General features: G+C 39.9%; 1 protein-coding gene across 15 annotated transcripts in view; it reads right to left on the bottom strand.

Moving 5' to 3' along the window:
- The window catches only part of PPFIBP1 (PPFIA binding protein 1), a 171675-nt gene that overhangs the window by 101125 nt on the left and 46429 nt on the right, over positions 1 to 24121 (bottom strand). For 14 of the 15 annotated variants that reach the window (XM_053226074.1, XM_015065218.3, XM_015065216.3 and 11 more), the window contains one exon: positions 15160 to 15255. The gene's annotated coding sequence lies outside the window, so the exon portion shown is untranslated. The remainder of the gene's footprint in view (positions 1 to 15159; positions 15256 to 24121) is intronic. The other variant, XM_015065217.3, reaches the window with a different exon arrangement.

Here is a 24121-nt window from a genome sequence, read left to right as displayed (position 1 = left end):
TGAAGTACCCATTGAATACTAAAAAATAATTAAATGTGAAGAGGTGGATTTTAAACAGTTTCATATATAAGGTTGCTTCAGTTACAAATGTGGTTAGTTTAAGGTGGAGGACATTTTTTTTTTAATGTTTATTTACTTGTTTTGAGAGATAGCAAGCAGGGAAGGGGCAGAGAGAGAGGGAGAGAAAGAATCCCAAGCAGGCTCCAAGCTGTCAGCACAGAGCCCGACGCAGGGCTTGAACCCACGACCTGTGAGATCATGACCTGAGCTGAAACCAAGAGTCAGACAGTTAATAAGGTGGAGGACTTTACACTGCTGGATAAACTGGTGTAGCATTAAAGTGTGCAGTTGAGGCTGGTCATGTGTGAGAGACACTGGGGATGATATTGCCTAAGGAATGACAGCACAACAGGAGGGAAGAAATCAAACAATAGCAATATATGCTCAGCAATATATGTTCACAGTCACATCCTGAGTTTCTTCACAGGCAGACTCCTCACTTTATCCACTTCTCTGAGAACATCTTCCTATCTGAGTAGCTCACTCAAACACGCTGCTCCACCTCCACTCACTCTTTGACTTCACCATGACTTTGGACACCATTACCGCACCCGTTCATGATTTTCATTCTCTTCCTTCCAGATCCCCCTGTGCACCTCCTTCCTAAACTGCAGCATACACACCACATCTAGTAGCATTCACAATGTGTTGCCCTTTCCAGATCTTCTTTTAATCTATTCTCACCACATTCCCCAAAGGAACACCTGTACTTTTCATCGGGGCCAACACACAAAACCCTGCGGTTACCTTCGTCATTCCCTGGAGAATGTCCCCCATTGCCTTTTCAAGTTCCCCCACTATCTGGGGAATTTGCCCTTAAAGATGCCGCTCTCAGGTTACTATAGCCAAGAACGACCCTGGAAGGTGCAGTTGACCGTGCCCTTCCTTAAGCTGGGCCCCAGTCCCCATCCTGCCACCCTCACACCATGACTTGTACTTTTCAGCTCTCTTCATCCAACTAGTTTACCTACAGACCAACTTCTTGGTTCCTTTTTACTATACAGTGTCTGGTACACAGTGGTCTGTCTCAATAACATTTTTTAAATGATTTGAATATAACTTATTTCTTTAAACTTGTTCCTATACAATTTTTTTAAAAAGTGAAATATAACAGCTTAGAGTTGCTATTCTTTAAGTTAAAAGTTAGGGCAAGCTGGGGCACCTGGATGGCTCTGTCGGTTAAGCATCTGACTTCAGCTCAGGTCATGATCTTGTGGTTCGTGAGTTTGAGCCCCGCGTCAGGCTCTGTGCTGACAGCTCGGAGCCTGGAGCCTGCTTCCGATTCTGTGTCTCTATCTCTCTCAGTCCCTCCCCACTCATCTCTGTCTGTGTGCATGTGTGTCTCTCTCTCAAAAAAATAAACATTAAAAAAAAAAACAGTTTAAAGAAAAAAGTTAGGGCAAGCAGGGTTAAGAGCAGGAATGAGAGTAGAAAGCGGGGAGACAGGAAGAAAATGGCAATCCGTGAAAGGCCAAGAGAAGTGGTGACCTACAGACTGAGAAATCTAAGACCAGAGGAATTCAGTAATTAATCTGAAATGTTAATTCAACAAATACACATGGAGCCCTAATGTTGCTTTAGACTAGATGTATGATACGCCTAAAAGATGACCTCTCCTACCATCATGGCACTCGTAATCAGGGCTCTGTTATTTTAACTTTCTCTAGTAATTAAGTCAAGCTCCAAGAAAAGCTCAAACAACATGAGCGACCTCAAAAGACTGCCCACAGTGAATAAGAAGCCCTGTTCACTAGCAAGACATCTTACATATTTGTGCTTAATTCTTGGTGTTCTATAAACCTGCTTGACAGGTATGAACCTCTCTAAAATTCAAACAATGTATTTTATAAGCTTTTGTAACAAATATTCTTTGTAAAGAATTCAAATTCTAAATATTCTTTGGGGTTATCATACAACATCTCAGAGACCAAGTCCAAGTGTTTAAAAACAGGAAATATTTCAACACCTCCTCATTCATCATCGTGTCAAATAGGCTGTGAAGCTATTGGCTACATGCCAAACTGTGACCAGGTTATTGGCTTTATGTCACATACGTGGAGCTAGGGCTTTAGGAGGCCCACTCATACATCAAAAGGACCTAGAGCAAAATGGAAGTGGTCATACAAAGATACAATCTTTGCTATAACCTCAAGCTAGAATGATTGCACTTATCAGACACATGGTAATCTACTTAACCAATACGTTTTGGGATCCCATTATCTCAAAATGAAAACAATTCTTTCAAGTGAACTACTCAACCTTGAAACCCATAAAGCTCAGTTTAACTTAAATATTCATATTCTACAATCTATAACATCATAATGAGCCAGAATACAGCGAAAGCTTATCAAGCAAACATAGACAGTATTCAGCCCCCTCCACACACAGAATCAGATAGACTAATGTAAAATTGTATACATCATCCCATGTCAATTTCTTACTTAGCAAGATCCCCTTGAGAGAAAAGTGTGTGTACCATACCAGCAAAACAAGGGCAAAACCATCTTATCCAGATTTAAAGAACAGAATATTAAAGTTCATGGCTCCAGAGGACACACAGGTCTACATCTACCTGGTTACAAAAACAGTGGGCCAAATCCTCTTAACAAAAAAAAGGAAAAATGGAACAAATTCTACATGAATTCACAAGACTGTCTGGTAAGGTTTGTACCCCAATAGTTAAGAACGATTTTGTTTAGGCAGGAGGCTTAAACAAACTGCTTCAAAAATAAGTCTTTTCATTATGAGTGACAAGTAGAAGAAATTCTATTCCATGCAGTGGGCTCTCTAATTTCAAGATGGATGGGGAGGCTTTACGTTGCACTTCATGGAGTCCGTCTTTTCCTGCTACCCCCTCAGACCCCAACAAAGAGAACAACACCCTGCTTTCAAAAGTGAAATAAGATCCTCATCAGATAACACCAAACCACTGAGTGAGCCAGTCATGAGTCTTGTGGGTACAAAAGCCTTAGGGTGAATTCCCAAAAGGATTATAAACCTAGATCAAGAAATCCCCTTACTAAACAATTTGTTTACTATTCCACCTTTCCAAGGAATTCCATGGTTTTGATGCCCTTTTTAATTTCAATCTAATATGCTTGAAGTATTTCATCAGGAAATACTTGTGAGGCATTTTCAAATGGGAGGGCAGACATCAAATATCTATTCAGGTTGTGGCTGCTGAATGAAAATTCATCTCATTATTACTGAATTCTCTTAGTCTAGAAGGAAATCAGAATGACAATTTAACTTCATTCTTCCTTACCTGCATCAATAAAGATTATTTTAAGTGCAAATCTCCAAAACTAAAGAGATCCCTCCTTCCTCATAGAACTTTCCCATGCACTCATCACAAAGGAAAACACTGGACACATTCATTGTTAATACAGGTTTGGAGAGTCGTTTTTATGCTCCCCTCTCATCAACCCCACTACCATCTGTCTTTGGGGCCTAGATTCTCCCCAAACAGGGATGGGGATGAAAAGGAGAATTTTTCTCCAATAAAGTAATCAACAATTCAGTTAGTACTCTACTGAAACCACCATGGTAATAATTGATTCAGTAGAGTACTAACTGAATTGTTAGTTGATCTAGTTGAAAACAGACTAATATCTAGGCATTTTTCAAAAACATTTCAGATTTCCAGAGTTTATTTAGCTTTTGTTGGAATTTAAATTTGTTTTAATGTTTAATTTAGAGAGAGAGAGAGAGAGAGAGAGAGAGAGAGGGAGAGCGCAAGCAGGGGAGGGGCAGAGAGAGAGGAGACACAGAATCCAAAGCTGGCTCCAGGCTCCAAGCTGTCAGCATAGAGCCTGATGCAATGTGGGGCTCGAACTCACAAGCTCACAACCTGAGCTGAAATCAGACACTTAACTGACACAGCCACCCTTAGCTGTGCCCTTAGCTTTTGTTGAAATTTAAAAGAATGATTTTTGCCCAATGGACAGCTAGCTCTCTTCTCTTTCATGTTATCCCAAGTTCCAGGGCCTGGAGAGCTCATGTTTACCTTCAAAAAAACAAAACAAAACAAAACTTGTTGGACATTTTCTGTTTTTCACAAACCAAGGAACAGCCTGACACTTTATAGTACTAATAATTCTTACAAATGGTTTCTGACATTTCCTTTTATTTTGAGCAGTGCGAGAGTGTTCTTTTTCCAATCTAAGAAGCAGCGTAAGCACACCATCACCATATGATGCATGGTACATACTGGGGATTCGTGAGGGCAAAATGGGGCGCTGCTCCAGTCTTTATTCACATCATTTGGTGTGCTCCAACTTACAGGATTAAAGCTAGAGATGTTTGTCTTAAACAAAGGTATACATTCATAGATATTAACACTGCAAATAATTGAGAAAAGTTCAGAGACTCCTTGAGTCCTACTCTTCAATCCCAGGTTCAAAACCCACATTCACAAATAAGATTTTCTGGCTTCAAATCTCAGGTCCACCTCTTATGGGCTCTGGATCCTGGGAAGTTACTTAACCTCTCCGGGCTTTCCGTTTCATCTATCAAAAGTGATCCTATTAGTACTAGCCTCAAAGTGTTGTGGTGAGGATTTAGAAAAAGCGCCTGGCACACGATATCTGCTTACAAATTTTAGCTGTTGCTGGCTGCTTTCACATATTTCCTTTTTAAAATCTTCCTGTTAAAATTCTGCCACAGCTCCTTGTGCCTACAGAACAGAGTCCAAGCAAACTGTCATTAAATCCTTCTAAAATAAGATCCTGATGTACTTTTCCAGTCTTATCTTACAATGCTCTGCACTCACCCATCCCGCTCCTTGCAGTACTTATCCCCTGTACTTTCTTGCCTCGGCATCTTTGCTTATACTGTCCTCTCTCTTTGGAACCACCCTAATCGTGTTCCTCTGCCCTGCTACCTACCTACTCCCAAGTGCACCCTTTCCAGGTTCACGTTAAATTCAAGCTCTTGTATAGAAGTGAGCAGGCTAGAAATAACCTCACCCTTTTTTCTGCTACCACAGCACTACCTGTAATAAGTGTACGTTTTATCCTGTTTTACAGAAATGTGCTTTCATGTCCTTCCCTCCCACGAGACAAAAGCCCCTCTGTTCTGCTTATCTTTTCTTTTCATGCTCCAAAGCCCCTGGCCCTGTTTCTTGGACATAGTAGCTCCGTGATAAATATTTGGTGAAATGAATGGTTAATCTGCAGGAAATAACAGCAACAGATAATATCTGAAATTGCACGTTGTTTCCTCTCATATAAAATTTAGCTTCTACTTTAATTAAATCTAGTTCCTGGATATTTATATTGGGGGCCAGGGAGCATGGTGTAGTGTAGATGTTTCCTGAGTGGAAAAGCTCACTTTTACCCATCAGACAAAGCTAGTTAGCAAGAGAACTGTCACATCTTTCTATTTGTCTGAGTACAAACTGATATTCTATCCTCTCTTTTTTACTTAAAACGATTTTTTTTAAGTCTTCGTATTTCCTAATCCTCCAGACAATGTCTAAATTCATTCACCCACTCAACTACATTTACGGAACATAACATGCTACAGGCTGAGAGGCTATACACAAAGATGATTAGATAGACCTTTCCCTTAAAGAGCTCGTACTTGTAGGGGGGATGGGCATCTTGCCAGACACAGCACAGGGGAAGATCTGGGAGGAGCAGACAACATTGGCAACAACTCTGTGCAAAAGCCAAAAGTCCTAAAGGGCATGCGTGGGAGACAGTGAAAAGTCTAGTTCCGCCGCCGAACACAGGATGATGTCCTTCAGTGCAAGGGTAAGAGACAGAAGCTGGAAATGCAGGGATGGAGCCAGATCACTAAGGAGTTTTGAATTGTATCTTACGAGGAGAATGAAATTCTGAAGCAAGACACTGAGATGATTAAATCATGTTCTAGAAAGGCTTCTAATAACAGCAGTGTGGAAGGGGGACTGAAGAGGAGAGAAGTTGGTAGGAGGAATATGAGCAAAAAAGCCAAGAAAGAAACTGCCAGTCAGGCTCCGTGGTGAGATGGAAGAAGGAATCAAATGCTGATTTAGCCCTTAAGTAGTCTTCTCAGTATGGTTGGCGGTACTCCTATTCCGCTCTCAGCCCAGCTGCAATATCCCCCATGCTACCCCAGCTCCTAGACTCTACTTCCTCTGACATTTAGTAAGCATTTACATGAGTTAATTTAATAAATGCAGGAGGCAGGAAGTCAGCTAAGCTGAAAAGATGCATCAGATTCCAAAGGTGCCCTGAAGTAGACTGTCAGATAATACCAAGCACATTTCTCCTTGCTCTTTCCTTCATTCGTTCATTTTAGTACTCATTCACCCACTGGGGTTCCACTATGTGCTGGCCGTTATTACCTTTCATGTCAAGGACACGGGGATACACAAGCCATTGCTCCTTTTCTCTACGTGTTCAAAGCCTGGCTATAGTGTTGTCACTTGTTCAACAATAGGAATCACCAATTGGGCAAGTTGTCCTTAACAGTCTTCATATTAGCAGAGGCTGTTTAAAAATGTGTTCTGGATAGTGGTCACAGTACCAACTTGAAACTTATTTTTACCTTAAATGATTGGTTTGGTACACACTCTGTAGAGCTGGACTGAAAAGGGTTCCCGCCACAATAATTGGGATTACTTTTCTCATGTCACACAGTAGATATTGTGGATTTGCCCACTAACAAAAATGTATTTGTAAACCCAAAATCAGTACTCATGGTGTTTTCATGGGCATTCCTGGACAAGCACAGAGCAGTAAAAAATTTGAGTTGCCTGTGAACATGGTCCCAGCTGAAGGTGAATAAGGCAATGCTCTCCCTTCTTATTTCAGATCAGCATTCATGCTACAAACAAGTGTTTATAGGGCTGAGGTGCTGTCTAGTGTTCCCAAGTGAAAGAGGCTGTGACGTGCCTTGCAGAGAAAAACGGATGTGTTAGATAAGCTTTGTTTAGGCATATGTTATAGCACTGTTGATTGCGAGTTCATTGTTAATAAATCAACAATATTAAATAGGTGCCTTAAAGAGATGAAGACTATACATTGATCAACTGAGAAAATGTGACAGAAGCTCACAGGAACCTAAACTTATATACCCACCAGGGCCAATGGCTCAGTATTTGCTAATTCAGTATTTGCGGTGACCTTATAGAATGTAACTACCACAAATAACGAGAATCGACTGTATCGTATTAAAGAGTGCAAAGAACCAAGCACACATAACACGTTGATTTTTTTCAGCTCTACCTTCTGAGGACCCAGGAGGACCCCCAAGTGAGGAAGCAGAAATCGCTTTCTGAATCCTACAACATTCCATTGGAATTACTCGGTATTTTCTATTCCTCTAAAATCACTCCACACAGACTCACAGAGAAGTGTTGCTGCTTGTGCTGGCTAACAAGGGGAGGAAAGAGAAAGGGTCAACAGGCCAGGAGGCACTGTGGGTCAACGCAAACAGGTGTTTTGACTGTCGCTCTGCTCTTCTTGGGACAAGTCTTATGTCTGAAGGCCCACTACTCCTTGAAGGCCACTTATTTCCTGCTTGATACTTCTTTTTTTCACTCTCCCAACAACACAGAAGGCTCCATCTCTGGGTGCCAGGCTTCTGAAAAGGGGTGTTCTGTGCCAGACCTCAGTCAAGACCAATTCAGACTATGAAGAACCAAAAGGCCCACCTCTCTAAGCAAATAATCCATTCTTTAATTTCTAAAAATTTACAGACAGTAAGACCATTTAAATCTTACAGGAGCACCTGGGTGGCTCAGTCGGTTGAGGTTCCGACTTCAGCTCAGGTCATGATCTCACAGCTCATGAGTTCGAGCCCCGCATCACACTCTGTGCAGACAGCTCAGAGCCCAGAGCCTGCTTCAGATTCTGTCTGAAGATTCTGTCTCCCTCTCTCTCTCTGCCCCTTGCCTGCTCACACTCTGTCTCTGCCTCTCAAAAACAAATAAACATTGAAAAAATAAAATCTCACAAATCATCCAAAACTTTTGCAAATGCCCAGGATTCACGTTTCCCATTGTAAAGGCTAATCTCCTCAAGCAGGAAACAACTTCTGGAAATTGGTGTACTGGAAACTAGCTTCCCTGCTCCAGGAATTCCTTGCATTAGAACCAGAAGCATTAATGGACAGAGTTCCATCCTGTGTCTGTCTCTACCTCCCAAGGTTGACATCAAGTTTATTTGTTAAACAAAACAGTCATCCAAGTTCAGACCTATTGAAAAGCTTCCAAGCAAGATGAGAGGCCACGGCCAGGAGGAGGAACAGCTAATCAGAAATCAAGGGCAGGAAAAGCTGGACCCAAAATAAATATAGTACAAAATGCCCAGAATAGCCCAGAAAGACAGCTGATGACCTTTTCTTCTAAAATCTCTTAATATCCCAGTATCAAATAGCCACGTACCTAAAACCAAGCACATAATGACTACCATGAAGGTAAGGAATAAAGTGAAAACAAATATAAAAATAAGAAAAGCTGATGGTACAGTGACGACTCGTGTTTTGAAAGACAAACTAAAACAGAGACGACAAATATAATTATTGCATGGTACTGAGGAGTCCGTCATTGGCGAGGGATTATACCGGAGTTTGAGGTAATAGCAAGTTGTTGAAGCTATCTCAAGCTCTGAGAGCTACCATAATTTCTTAAGAGACAGCATGTATTATTTTTTGCCTAAAGACTAAATGGGTCCTGCTACAGTGGCTGTAAATTACCACACCCCTAATTTAAGTCTCCTCTAGGTTGAACAAGCTCTGGGCTGTGACTCGTCAGGGGGAAGGCAGCATTTGGGTATTCCAGGAACACGGAACACACCCTGGGGACGCAACCTCATTTCTTTGACTATGATGCACAAAGCCTCCAGCTACTGCTAAATAATAGATTTAAGAACGACTGAAATCCCTTCTCCCACTTCCTTGCCCCCTAAGCCATGGAGAGCCTTGGCTAATTGAAATTCTGATGCCAGAACCATGCATTTCAAAAAATGCCCTAATATTAAACCATAGATCCACTAAATGAGATCCACTAAAATTCCCTTGGACCTTCTTCCTTCTTATAAAACTGCTGAAACTATATGCCTAAAGTGCCGTCCGAAGTGCTAAGTTCTTCTAATTAAACAAACACATAGCACTTAAAAGCACCACCTGTCCAGTTATAGAGCCAATGCATGTGCACACACACACACACCCTCCACATGATTTGGTTATTTATTTGCAAAATGTGTAAACATTTCCTTTCTCTCCAAGTTACACCCTTGCATATCTGTATTAAGAAGGGGAAAAAAAATCAGTCACTGACTGCCAATTTCCTAACAGGGTGGGGAAAAAACAAAGCAACTGAGAATAAAGACTGCTAAGGCTTAGCAAATAGCTTCAAGCTACCCTCAAACTCCATTGCACCTCACACACAAAGGAAGCCTCTGCTTAAAGGAATAGTTCTAAAACCCCAACCACATCCCCCTTGGATTGTAAAGGAGATCCTAGATACTTGTTAAAAGAGGGAGAGATCACTAGAGGGGGAAAAAATGGAAATAAAAATCTTTTAATGGAAAGAAATTCATTTACATATTGTCTCAAGTTATAATGAACCAATAAAACACAAAACACATATGTGACACATGATTCCAAATAAGATTGCCAATCCCAAGCAGTATTTTGAGAATCACCCAGGAGGTAGAAAACATCAACACCATATGATAAAGTGAACAAGACTACCAGGGTATGGAGAAAGAGAGCCCAAAGGGCCAGAGCTACGGGGGCTGCTTTTCTTTAGGGGCAACATCATCTCAGCGGCTACAAAATGCCTGTTCAGAAACCACTACATGACAAGGTGCAGCGATTATATAAGCAGCTTGAGTAATAAAGTGCACAGTCCCACGGCCTTCGTCAGCCTGAAGAAGACAGGGCAGTAACAAAGCCAGATGAGAGGCCCCACCCCATTCCTGTGCCTGGGTCCATCCAGCCTCCAAAGTGGCATAACCAGACTGCTTTCACCACCACCATCCGGTGACCTCAAGAACCATGAGCACAATGTAGAGAGAAGGGTGTTGCCTGGGCTCTGAGACAAATGATACTTCTTGTTTGCCAGTTGCCAGAACATCTAAATGCCGGAAAGTACAAACATCCCAAAGTTTTTGGTTTAATTCTTTCCTATATGCCCTCCTGCATCAGCTGCATGTAGGTACCCCTGGGTATAAGAGGATCGAGGTCGGAATTTAAAAGTAATAATTAAGTAGGGGCACCTGGGTGGCTCAGTCGGATGAGTGTCCAACTCTTGATTTCAGCTCAGGTGTCAAAATCTCACAGTTCATGGGATCGACCCCCACATTGGGCTTGGCTCCAACAATGCGGAGCCTGCTTGGGATTCTCATTCTCTCTCTCTCTCTCTCTCTCTCTCTCTCTCTCTCTCTCGCTCTCTCTCTTCCTCCCCCACTCACACTCTTGTCTCTCTCAAAATAAATAAATAAACAAAAAAATAAGTAATAACACTATTTGGTACTTATTTTATTAATTTAATTAATCCAATATTTAATTTCTATGACAATTATTCAATGTTTTTTAGTAAATATTTGCTTTGACATCAGGAACAACAAAACAAACCCAATTTTGGGGGCAGGGTGACACTCCCAAAGATGTAATGTGGGAAGTGGGAATTAGATATGAGAGAAAGCCAAATACAGCTTTCATAATCTAGCTATGCCATATATTTAAATACATGTCTTATATATTTGTGTAGTTGATATATATATACACCCTTTCATGAATAGAGCATGTGTATTAGAGCTTGTTAAAGCAAATGCTGCTGTGAAAATAAATGTAGATATACTCTTACAACCTTAAATCAGTTACCTCACTTTAGTCATTTAATGTTTTATCTGATATGGATAGTAACTATTTGGTGAACTTAGGTCATATCTTAAAACCGCTCCTTCATCTACTATCATAAGTACCAACATATGCTGTCAAAGGATCCTCTGACTTGGAATGAACCTGTCAAAGAATCTAGCATTTAGAAAAATATAAATATTGGGGCGCTGGGGTGGCTCAGTCAGTTGAGCAACCGACTCTTGATGTTGGCTCAGGTCAATGATCTCACACTGAGCGTGAAGTCTGCTTAAGATTTTCTCTCTCCCTCTGCCCCTCTCCCCTGCTCACATACTCTCCCTAAAAAAAAAAAAAAAAAAAAAATACACTCCCAAACTAGGTATGACATTTAGAGGATTCACAGAACCCCCCCACCCCGCCTCAAAGTACCAATCTAAACTATTCCTGATTTTATAGATGAGGAAACAGAGGCCCATGGCAAATGATATACCAGAAGTGCCAAAGCTAGTACTAGAAAAATCAGAAGTAGAATTTCAGAGTTTTGGGTAAATTGTTCTCCTTGCTCAAATTACTCTAAAAGTTTTTTCAGAACACTAGAGTATTCATTTGTTTGATCATAATCTCACCGAGGTCAGGGGCGTCTGAGTGGCTCAGCTGGCTGAGCGTCTGACTCTTGATTTCGGCTCAGGTCATGATCTCATGGCTTGTGAGTTAAGCCCCACATTGGGCTCCACATTGACAGCGAGGGGCCTGCTTGGGCTTCTGTCTCTCTCCCTCTCTTTCTGTCCCTCCCCTGCTCAAGCTATTTCTCCCTCTCTCAAAATAAACTTAAAACAAATTTTTTTTTTATAAAAATAATCTCACCAAGGGCAAAATCAAGCTTAATCGATACCATATGTCTTAATAGCTAGTACAGAATCACTAATGGGTGAAAAGACGTGGCCAACCACAACCAGTTGGGAAGCATACCCTATACTGGGTGTGGTGGTATGTAGTAAGTCACCCACAGAGCCTCTCACCACAGTCCCCTGGTAAATAAGGACACCTTATTTACATTTGCAAAATGCCTGCCAAGAATTGAGAGTCCAACAAAAATTCTGATTTTCCTTTGTCCGAAATGACCCAACTTCCCCATGAATCTCAGCTCCACTGGCTTCTTCTTGAATTAACTGAGTAAAGGAGTTCCAACAACCAACAGTGTCTTCACTGACTCACCCTGGGGAGGGCCTGGCCAAGAACACATGGACAAATGTTTCCTTTCATCTTTCCTCTGATTTCAGTTTAAGGCGAGGGAAGTCGGAAAATACTTATTAGTGTTCACCATACTTAAAAAAGAAACTAGCTAGTCTTATGTTTTAAAAAAAATCACCTGAAAACTCTTATGAAGTCTCAGCTACTGAGTCAAACAGGCAACATCCATAAGAAGATTCCGAAAAATAGTAAGAATAATGGCTGTCATTTTTCGTACCAGTAAAACACACCCAAATGCACACTGCAGACATTACGGCAGCAAACTGTCACAGCAAAACTATTAGGTAAGCACATTAATATCCCTACTTTACAGAGGAAAGAGCTAACCTGGGGAGATGGTCAAAGAGGCAGGAGCTGTGACCTGAACACAGAATGGTCGCACAGCAAGACCCTCACGCCCACACCCCACATTTGTTTGAAAATACATTTGTTTCCTAGTTTGGTAATTCTATTGATTAAGTCCGGGTCGGCTCAAGATTCATACAGCAGGAACTGGTTTTTCAAAGCTTCCTCAAAACAAAATTAGACTTAAAAACAAATTTGACCCACATTAGAATAAATTCGTTCAGAAAATGCTTTGAGAGCTCCTTCTGAGATTCAGCCTGCCTGCCTGCAACAATAGTTCTTTTTTTTCTTTTTAAGTTTATTTATTTTTGAGAAGAGGGGAGGGAAGTGGGTGGGGGAGGGGCAGAGCGACATAATCCCAAACAGCTTTCCCCCTGATGTGGGGCTCGATCCCATGAACCATGAGATCGTGACCTGAGCCAAGACCAAGAGTCAGAAGCTTAAGCGACTGAACCACCCAGGCGCCCCTCATTATTTATTTCTTTATTCATCTCCCCAAACTCTTCAGTCTCACAATACAGATTCTTCCCCTGGGTTGTCAGTTTTTAAGGCCCTTGATCAGGTTGATGAGATCTCCTAATCATTTCTAGGGTAGCCTAGACATCTCTCTTTTCTAGATTTACTGTCTCTTCCCCTCTGTAACCATTTCCTGGACCCAACCAAAGCCCTTCTCTGCCAGAAGAGCAAGCCTTACCACACCACACACGTATCAAGGAAGGCTTCCACCTGGCCACACTCTCAATCTACAAGAGCAATATACAAAAGCATCTTTATCTGTTTCTGACTAGCATGTTTGGACCATCAGGCTGAGCCAGACAAATCACCTGGCTACCTAAAATCAACTTGTCTGCTTTCAAAGACATTTATTTAGTTCAACATCACTCCCCAGATCTGCAGAATCTAAATCACTGAGTAATCTCTGAACAAAATACAAACACCAGAAGATATGTGCAAAAATATTCATCAAAGCACTATTTGTTATTCATCCAAACTGGATAGCACCTAAATGTCCAGCAACTTTAAAAGAGATATATAGGGGCGCCTGGGTGGCTCAGTCGGTTGGGCATCTGACTTCGGCTCAGGTCATGATCTTGCGGTCTGTGAGTTCGAGCCCCGCGTCGGGCTCTGTGCTGACAGCTCGGAGCCTGGAGCCTGTTTCAGATTCTGTGTCTCCCTCTCTCTCTGACCCTCCCCCATTCATGCTGTCTCTCCCTGTCTCAAAAATAAATAAACGTTAAATTAAAAAAAAAAAGAGAGAGATATAATTGAATACCATTAAGAGCAAGGAGAATGAAATAAAACAAACTTATGCAATACTGTAGAAGAATTTCACAAATACAGTAAGAAAAATAAGCCAGACACAAAAGAATATATAGTACATGATTCTATTCACACGAATTTTTTCAACAGGCAAACTTATCAATGGCATTAGAAATCATGGAATCAGTTACCTCCAGGGACATTAGAAGAGGAGGGTTCTGGGGTGCCGGCAATTTTCTGTTAATCTGGGTGCTGTTGTAAAGGTGTGTCCATTTTGTGACAATTATTTCCTCAAGCCATCCACTTATGATTTGTGCACTTTCCTTCATAATTTATTTCCATAAAGAGCTGACTGAAAGAGACCCCAGAGAGCGTCTGGTCTGCTCTCCTCAGTTGGCATAAATAAAAGTAACTGTTTCCCATGTATGTTAACTATCTCAAGGACACACAGGAAATCCATGGAAGGTCTGGGACTGGACATTTTATCTCTTAACTCCCCATCTAGGTACCAAAGCTACCTCTCAAAAGTGGGAGGATGTTTCTCTAATTTCCTTCCTTGTGACTATGGCCAAACTTTAGAAGGATTAGGCTCATATTCCTGTTAAGAATACAACCCAGAAGGTTCTAGTCTCCTACCAAAAGCAGTGCCAAGAAGAGCATTTTAAACACCACTTACATAGGATATGGCCAATCAAAAAATGTCAGCACCAAATTCACACAGTGGGTTTTGCCACTTAACAGTTGTGTACCGGTCAGCAAACTCCCTACTCTTCTCTGAACCTTAGTATCCTCATGCAGATCACTGAAATGTTAACTCCAACCTTGCAAGATTGCCATGACAATATAAGGTCATAGTATCAGAGCAGTGCCTGGCATGTTGCAAACACTTGAAAAAGTATTTGTTAAATGAATACTGATTGAATTGAATGAATCAAGTACCTATCACTTGGAAGATGCTCAACAAATATCTAAGTATTATTATTACTGAACAAGTATAACGGGGAGGAAGAGAGTAAATAAGCTTATGTGAAAACACCTCATGTTTCTAAACGTACAGGGTCATTAAGGGGTTGACCCAATTCTCACTGGCTTCAATACAGTACTGAGATGGTCTGTGGGACAAAGAGCCATCAAGGATTGAGAAGAGGGTGGCGCTTTTTCTGTGCTAGCAGGTCTGTGTTTTTCTTCTCGCTGCCAACCAGATTTGCTCGCTGACTGCCATAACACATCTAAATTCTACAATCACCTATGTTAGTCATAGCACTTTTAGAATTGAAAAACTTTTCCAGAGGGGGGTGGGTCATCAATTGTCACAGACTTAATGAGTAGACGGACACAGTCGAGTAACTTTACTACTGGGAAAAAATTTACACACTCAATATACAGAAAGGTAATTACAGGCTTTACAAGTGTTGGAAATAAACAATGCAGAGGAGAAAGTTTACTCACATTTTTAAAAGCAAGTTTAATGGTGATTTTTTTTTCTTCAGCTCTTCAAATTTTCCATGTACTTCTTAGCAAACTGATCCATAAAATTCTTCTATACTGAAAAGAAACAAATATAAAAAAGATAAAATTAATTTCAAATTATAGCACCCCAGAAAAAAAATACAGCCTATAGATGGTCAAGTATTGTATAAGCAAAGAGCATCAAACTAGATAACACATGTGTAATTAAAAACATGAAAATGTGTTAAGGACCAACAGATTTAACTAACTTCCTTCCAGTTCTTTCTTTGCTTCCTCCCCCTTTTTTCCTCCCCTTGCCCCCAGCATTCCCTTCTCCTTCTTCCTTACTTCCCCAGTTGCTGGACAACCTCAAATATTCGTTGAAGCCTGAGTTTCAGCAGAAAACCACCATCATTCATTTTTATAGCACAAAGTACCTGGCACATGTTAGGTACTCTATGAATGTTTGTTGAGTAAATGAACAAATCAAAACTTGACAATATTTGGTGGCTAAAGTTAAAAAAAAAAAGGAAATTATTTTCTTGTCCAACAAGACCAATCAATATGCAGACAATATGGCAGAAACATATATACCGTTTTCTACGCTTGCAATTAGACTTGACTGATTTCCTTACCTCCTGTAAATAACAAATACTTAGAAAAAAAATTTCCAGTACTATATGTATGGGCATGTATATCCTCACCATTACAGTAATAACATATTTTGGTCGTTAAGGAATATTTAGGAACAGAAGTTCCTTTAGAGGTGCTCACTACTCAAATGAGAAAGCAAAAGTATCTCCAAGTTAAATACCAGATATGTTACCTTACATGTGTTTCTCAAATCTATATATAGTCAGAGCCAGTCCCAGATAAAATTATGAAGGAGCAGTGTGGTTCCTTCCTTCTTTAATCTGTCCTTTTGAGGAGTCAGTGACCCCAGATGTTTAAGGAAGGAAGGAAAGAATAGGATCAGATCTGTGGCTCAAACAGCTTAACGCATATCCTTCCTAAGGACATTTGCATTTGAAAAAGACCTTCAAAAGAGGCAGGTGCTTAACACGGAAATAAAATGCATTACTGACAACAGAATTTCAGGTATGAATGGGGGATAGTGGCTGTCTTAAAGAAATCTCTCCACTCAGGTAAGCATCTGCCCATTCTGTCTCCCCTAAAGCTGGCTTCATGTATGACCCACACAGACACACCAATCCAGGTGAATTTTAAGCGATTAATGATGCACGCATAAGCCAGCCTAATTTTAAGACTAGTCTGTGCTCCAAAAGTAAACAGTTGTATTAGTCAACAGCTTTCCACATGAGTGTTTAGGAACCCTACTCCACAGGTGCTTCTGAGAAAGGCAGGAGTGAGCGACGTGTGGCAGCAAGTACAGCAGCCTCTCTCTTGTCTGTTGTAGACTTAGATCCAAGATTGGGGTTAGGGAAGGGGTTTCCTTGAGCGCTCATGAAAGGGCTGAAATTGATGATTACATTAGCAACTAGCACAGAAAATCCCAATGAGTTCATAACCGAACAGATATAAAATCATCATCACACCAAAATCCTGTTAGAAAACACCATTTCTAACAGGGCCTTTGTGGGGGAATGTGAGTTCTACGCGGGGTCCCAGAGCCCAGGTCAACCCGGGTCTGAGCAGACAAGAGCCTCGCCTGTACTTTCAAGTCCCACCCTGCAACCAACAGCAGAAGGAAGGGATCAACAGTGAGGGACAAGACTACAGTGGGGACAACCTGAGGATGTTCCAGAGGTGGGGAAAGAGAGGCCTCCAGCAGGGAGGAAGACACAGAGGGTTTCTGTGAGTCAGCTACGTCCCCAGACCCCTTCCCAATCCCCATCAGCCTCGTTGCTAGAAATTACACGTGCAAGGTTTAGACTTCACCATAGGTCAGGGCCTATCAGGTACAAACGAGGACAGAAAAATCAGTGGAACGGGTTTAAAGAGAAGAAAAAAAATACATACCTATATTCTGTAAGACCCAATTCAAAACATATAAAATAAAAAATTTTAAAGAGAATTGTAAGAAAGTGTTCCCTGAACTTGCTCCAGACGATTCTATTCAATTGAGAAGCACTGAGTATTTTCAATCCCTCCCTCTGCACAGAGCTCTGATTATTTGGCCCAACCAAGACTGAATACATAAAAACATTTATAAACATGAACCATTGGGTTTTTTGAGTTTCCATCATGAGCCTTGTTTAAGTAAGTCAAAGATGTCCTTTGTTACACAGTTTTGATCGAATGCAAGAGAATGTAGTCATTTCCTCAGAAACAGATGTAAGTTATAAATATGAACTAACCAACAAAGCCACTCACAAAAAAGGTTCACTGACAAGTTTAATTTAAAAAGAACACTTTATTAAACTGAAAAGTAAGCCAGAAAAACATCCAAACCCATGCAAACAATATTCCTAGCAGAAAAACCTGTTGTGTAATGACAAGGATAATTACAAATAGCATGTTATCTGACTCACATATTTTTCCTACACAGAAATTACCAAAAAAAAAAGACAAAAAACTAAACAGTCTGTATTTGTGTTCTTTTAATAAAACAACCCTTATCATCCTGCCCAAATCACAGATTTCAAATTCTAAGAAAAATCCTCCAGGCCATTACATCAGCAACTTCTATACATCTCTTTGAGATGGGAAAACACATTTATTACTATTGGTGACTTTCTAAATCCTTTAGATCTTCTCAAGCATGACCATCACAACTGAGAATAACACATTAAACATAATCATTTGGAGGCGAAGTTATTGTTTATTATAATAATACCTGGGTTGTAGTTTGAGGTGTTAGGGTTCAGAGCCTACAGCCAAGAAAGAATTCTTGAGATTCGGTGCAAAAAGGTGATTTTATTAAAGCACAGGGACAGAACCCGTGGGCAGAAAGAGCTGCACTGGAATTGGGTCAGGTGACTGGTTATATAGCTTCAAGTTGGGAGGGGGTAAGCCTCCTCCAAAGAATTTGGAAACAAGGTTTCCAGGACCTTGAGGGGGCTAGCTATTGCTTGGAAAAGGTCATTTACTACTGTTTAGTAAAAACTCGGTCCCTTTTGATTACTCAAAAGGTCTCATCTGAGGGCCTTCAGATGTATATCAGGGGGCCATAAGCTTGCAGTAAGACTGCCAACATATATGGGGAGGGGGAGGGGAAGGCGGGCAGACATAAAGAAGTTTCCAAAGGATTTTTTTATATGTTCAAGTAGACAGACTTACAGGATGCTGAGGGTCAGGATAATGTTAAGTTCAGATTCCCTTTTGCCCCTAGCAAAGTGTCATCAAGGCACCTGAGCTTGCAGAGGAATGTCACTCTGCCTGTCTCAAGAACTTGTCAATGGGCTGTAGGGAAATTTGTTTTTCTTCTGCCTTCCTTTCCCACAGCAATACCTATTTCATAGATTAAAACTAAATGGAATGCAAAGTCTCTATTAAGGTATAACTTAAGCATCTGAAGCATAGGTCTGCACAAACAGTCTGCAACCTGTTTTTATAAATAAAGTTTTACTAGAACACAGCCATACCTTATCAATTACAGCTTCTGCAAGACACAATGACAGAGCTGAGTAGTTGTAGAAGAGACTGTAAGTCCTGCAAAGTATAAAATACTTATTAACTGATCTGTCCCTTTAAGAAAAAATTTCCTGACCTCTGGTCTCTATATCAGTATAGTACAGTCGACCAGTTAAATACACTCAGTTGACTAAATCTTGAAATAAGAAACACTAATCCTGGTTTAACCATCTTGCTAGATAACTACCTAAGTCACTTGATCTTTAGCTGCTTTAATTTTCTCATTTACAATAATAGATAATATTTATTGGGAATTTATGTACTAGGGACCATTCTAAGGGCTTTACTTTTAGTAAATGAACAATGAACTCATTCATTTAATTCTGGCAAAAATGCTCAAAGTAAATGATTATCTCCATATTACAGATGAGGAAACTGAGGTAGGGGAGTTAAATAATTTGCCCAAAGTCACATTGCTATTGAGTGGAAAAATCAGGATCAGAACTTGGGCAATTTGGGTACAGAGCTGGTATTATTAATCTCTGTGCTATACTGATAATAATTTTAAAAGTTACAGATAATAAAAAGAAATCTCAACAGGTTTGTAGGTTAGAAATGTTAGGAAAAGGCAGTAAAGTATACCTCTGCACAGTTTAGGATAAGGTACCTAAAATAAGGTACTTATTTATATACATCATATATATATATCATATATATATATATATATAAGATATATATCAGATATATCAGGTATATATCAGATATATCTGATATCACATATATCATAATATATATATCATATATACATATATCATAAATATATATATTTATATAATGGACTTCCACAGACTTGCAAGAATCTTCTGATTCTAAGATTAGGCTTACCGTGGGGGTATGGGGAATATAAAAATCCAAAATACTCTTTTTTTTTTTTTTTAACCAAGGTAATCAAAGAACCAAACTGACCAATGTCTATCTTCCCCATGGTAAGCTAAGGCCTGTCTAGACACTTTAGGACTTTCAAAAAGCCTTCTGAATAAAGACTTACCAGGGACCCTAAATCTTCCAAATTTGTTCCCATCTAGTCTCATCCTGTGCTTGGTTTCCCAAGTCTTGGGAAAAGGCAGAGCAAGCATCCACAGAAATTATGGAAAGACTTCTTCACAGCCTGGCAAGAACAACTGTGTCCAGATACCAATCGCTGCATGGATCAGGAAGACGTCCCCTAGTGAATCATCCCCACCACTTCCTGAAGTTCACCAGGATGTCTGGAGGAAATGTGTCACCTAAATGTAACCCAGTGCTCTTTTGTACTGAAAGACAGGTTTACACAATCCAAATAAAATAAAGGGAAAATATATGTACTGCCAAGTTACTCATCACCAACTTCACATTTAGATAGAGATGGTCATAGCCATCTTTTCAGTCAGGCTAGTCTTTCATTGGCTCACAGTGTCTACAGAGTCAAGACCAAATCCTTGACTTTGACATTCAAGACCTTTCTCATCTTATCCCTTAGCTACTTTTCAAATCTTACCCTTTTATTTTCAGTCTTTCATGTAACAAGGATAGCCTGTTTCTCCCTCTCACATCACCTCTATTCCTGCTTCTGAGCCATACTCACTCTGTACTCCATTTTCTCTTCTATTATCAACACCACATCCACGGCAAAGGCCAAATCTCTGTGCTCAATATTGTGGGATATAATTTGTACTTTACTGGATCCCCAGAATCCCAGGGGAAAGAGGTACTCAAAAGACTAAAGTAAAGCTGTATATTAAAGGTGTGAAAGTGCTACAGGACATAGATTACAGGATCCAAAATGACTTTACAGAGAGCCTAAAGTTGCAGGGGTACCCAAATGGGATAAAGGTTTACACCACGCACTTCAGAGCTGTTTAGGCCTATGTCCAAAATCCTGGCTCCCTGTGACTGGAAACAGAGTGCAGGCATTACAATCAAACAAGTTAGTTTGATGCCTAACCATGCTCAAAACCGTATCTGTAGCCAATTCTCCTGTCTTGCTCAATCAAATCTCTCGTATTCTCCTTTTCTCACTGCCAACGGGATTGAGTGTTTCGACCTATTCATTCATTTGGGCATTTAATCACATATTGATTTTCACTGTTTAAATATTCCAGAAGTGCATTTTGCCTCCTCAAGAAGACTTTGTTATCAAAGAATGGATTCTTTCAAATAGACCCTTGGCATTTTCAAATTTTAGGTTCAAGGTCCCTGACAAGTAGTACTAGCTTAGCTGAGAAGCAATTTAAATCATAAGGGTGGGCTGTCTGGGTAGTTACATAGGGCCAGTCAACCATAAACATCCATATTCCAGCATGGCTTTGTGTTCTGCCTATAAAGTAACTCATATGAACAGACTTAAAACTTATTTCTTTCTGGGATGCTCAGAAAAAAAAGCTCAAGGCTAGGGCTAATGATAGAAGTAAAGATCAAGTTAAGCGGTACAAGAAAGGGAAGGCTCTTAGCCAAAAAAATAGACACTAAAGAGTTGAAGAAATTACATGTTGTAGTATATTTGCAAATCTGAGGTTGGACAAATGGCTTGGAATCCATCCTTATGCTCTAAAAGGGTTCAGTGTACATCATACAGTGTTCTCTCAATACCAAGCACCATGGGGTAAATACTAGCTGAGTGGATAATCTGATAATCTCTGATGTGCCAAAAACTTCAGTGAACCCATTTTCTAAGCCAACATCAAATTCAATGTAGTCAGATTTCCAGTAGGGTTCCAAGATCTCAGTATTTGCAGTGTGTACTGCTTTATTACATCAAATAAAGCCCACATGGTTTTAAATTAACATGTTGCTTCACAATCATATTTGTAGCGTTTAGTAATGGCTTGCCTTTTTTTTTTTTTATTTTAACATTTTCATGCACAGCTTTCTTGGCCAACGCTGGCAAATTATTTTTTGCTTCCCACAGAAAGATTCTAACTCAAAGATTCTAAGCAATTTTGGAATTCAAAAGTTGTTATTCTTTGAAAGTTTTGACTGAATTGATTGAAATGACTAAGGCCTGCCATGAAGTTTTATATAAAAATAAACATGCACAGTTGCTTGCGACATGAGACAGTAGGGCGAGGGTGAAGGAATGAACATGGCTCAGTTTCCTAACACACCAACTGTCCTTTGTTGCAAACACTTTTTCATACAAAAACTATCATGGGCTGAAGTTAAATTTTACATAACAATATATTCCAACTTTACATAACAAATATTATGGGCTATAATGTGAATTTTACCCAACAATATATTTTAAACAGTTGACTTCAATTAAATTTTGGGCAGGAAGTTTAAAGTAGACATTCCCATTACTTACACATTTCTTGGAGCATAAGCATAGTTTTATAGAAATCAGAGATTGCTGATTATAGTCAGTCATGTCTTCAGTGGGAAAAATATTCTATAAATGTTCTGAAATATGTTCTATCCCTATTGAAGGTGTAGGAGAAACAACTGCACGGCCCTAAAATCTTGGCCCCCATACCCAAGAAATGTTATAGAACCAAGTACTTCTACCTATATCATTAACTAACATGTTACCACAAATATCACTCAAAAAATCACTCTGATCCCACAAGCATTCTTAAAGAGCATTCTGAACTAATGTGAGTTTGTATAGTAATTGTTTGAATACAAACAATGACTTCAGTCCATTGGTATATAACACGTTATCATGGCAGTAGAACTCTGTGAACCAACATACCCCAGGGCGCTCATCATAGCTCTGGAAAGTAGGCTGGCCTCTAATGAACTCTGTCACTGCTGACCCAGCAGAACAGTAAGGACTCTTTCCCTTAAATTGCCCCACGTAGAATCAATCTATTTTCATTGTCAGACTAGGGCCATGATCTCTGCATCGCGTGTATTTTAGAAATACATGTGGGTTGACTGACATGTCCTAAGAATTAAGCTAGTGAATTATAAGAAATTATTAAAAGAAAAAAACCTCTCTCTCTTTCTTGGCCTGCTTTCTTATTGTAACAGAGCCACATTGGAAGACGCTTTTTTCCAGGGTAGAATGGCACTGGCAATGGTTTACAAAAGCCCGAAAAGTCTTTTAGCCTTTGAACTAGCGTGTCATATTATTTAAGCTAAAGTAAATAAATTGGGCAAATGAGCAAATAATTTATATATATAATATTCACAATATTATTTATAAGAAAAAAATGGCAACCATTTAAATGTCTAACAATAGTGCCACTGAGGTACATCCATCAAACAGACTATTAAGCAGGCCAAAGTTGTAGAGGTGATTACCAATGGTTAATGACACAGGACATTCATGATGTATTAGTTGATCCATTTTTTGTAAACATATACATTAAACGTCAGGAAGGATACTGTCTATGGTTTTCAACACCTTCTCCTTCATCACTGAGCCTACAGTAGTCTACCAGTCCATATCTTTAGACGGGGTGAGGTGTGTGGGATGAAGAGAGAGGTACACACGTTTTTTCAAAACTTCCCCCACACCCAGGGTCCCTGCTGGGTCTTCTGCCTTTCTCTGGATACACGATCATACTCCAACCTGCTCACAGTGGTATTCTCTGCATGGCAGAATTTCAGATGAATGTGATTATTTTCCTGTTTTGCTTATCTATATTTTATAATTCTTTTTAATTTTTTTAACGTTTTATTTATTTTTGAGAGAGACAGAGTGAGAGTGGGGGAGGGGCAGAGAGAGACGGAGTCACAGAATCTGAAGCAGGCTCCAGGTTCCAAGCTGTCAGCACAGAGCCCGATGCTGGGCTCGAACTCACGAACGGTGAGATCATGACCTGAGCTGAAGTCGGACGCTTAACCGACGGAGCCACCCAGGTGCCCCTATATTTTATAATTTTACAATAAAGAGTATTTCTGCCAAAGGGAGCATGATGACTAACAGTGTAGAATATGGGACAGATCAGCCTGGGTTTAAATTTTTGGCTACATGATCAAATTACTTAACCTAAGTTTCCCATTCGACAAATGGGCAAAATAATATTACAGCAGTCTTTTTATTAGAGAAGTTAATAGAAACTCCATACTGGATAAAGGAAATGATTATTATATACTATATAATACAAATTTAAGTGTTTACACCTTAAAGAAAAAAATAAATCCAAACCCCAGTCTCACAGGAAAAAAAAAATATCAACAAAAACATGGGAAAAATTTTATTTCCAATGGTAACAAAAATGCCTATTTAGCAGCCCCAAGTTACCATTTTACATATACCAAAGAAAAATGCCCAATGCTCAGTTTCAATGCTGTAGTGAAACTGCTGGTCATTCATTGTCAGCGGCACTATATTTAAGATGAATCTTTTAGGAAAGCATTTAGGCTCTATTGTAGTAAGAGTTAGTAATTCCTCCAACAAATTTATCTGCAGGAAATATGTGCCTAAAGCAAAAAGTAACAT

This window comes from Acinonyx jubatus, chromosome B4, assembly GCF_027475565.1.
Source record: "Acinonyx jubatus isolate Ajub_Pintada_27869175 chromosome B4, VMU_Ajub_asm_v1.0, whole genome shotgun sequence".
Lineage (NCBI taxonomy): Eukaryota > Metazoa > Chordata > Mammalia > Carnivora > Felidae > Acinonyx > Acinonyx jubatus.
The sequence above is the reverse complement of the archived record's forward strand: the minus strand, read 5'-3'. Positions and strand labels throughout refer to the sequence as shown.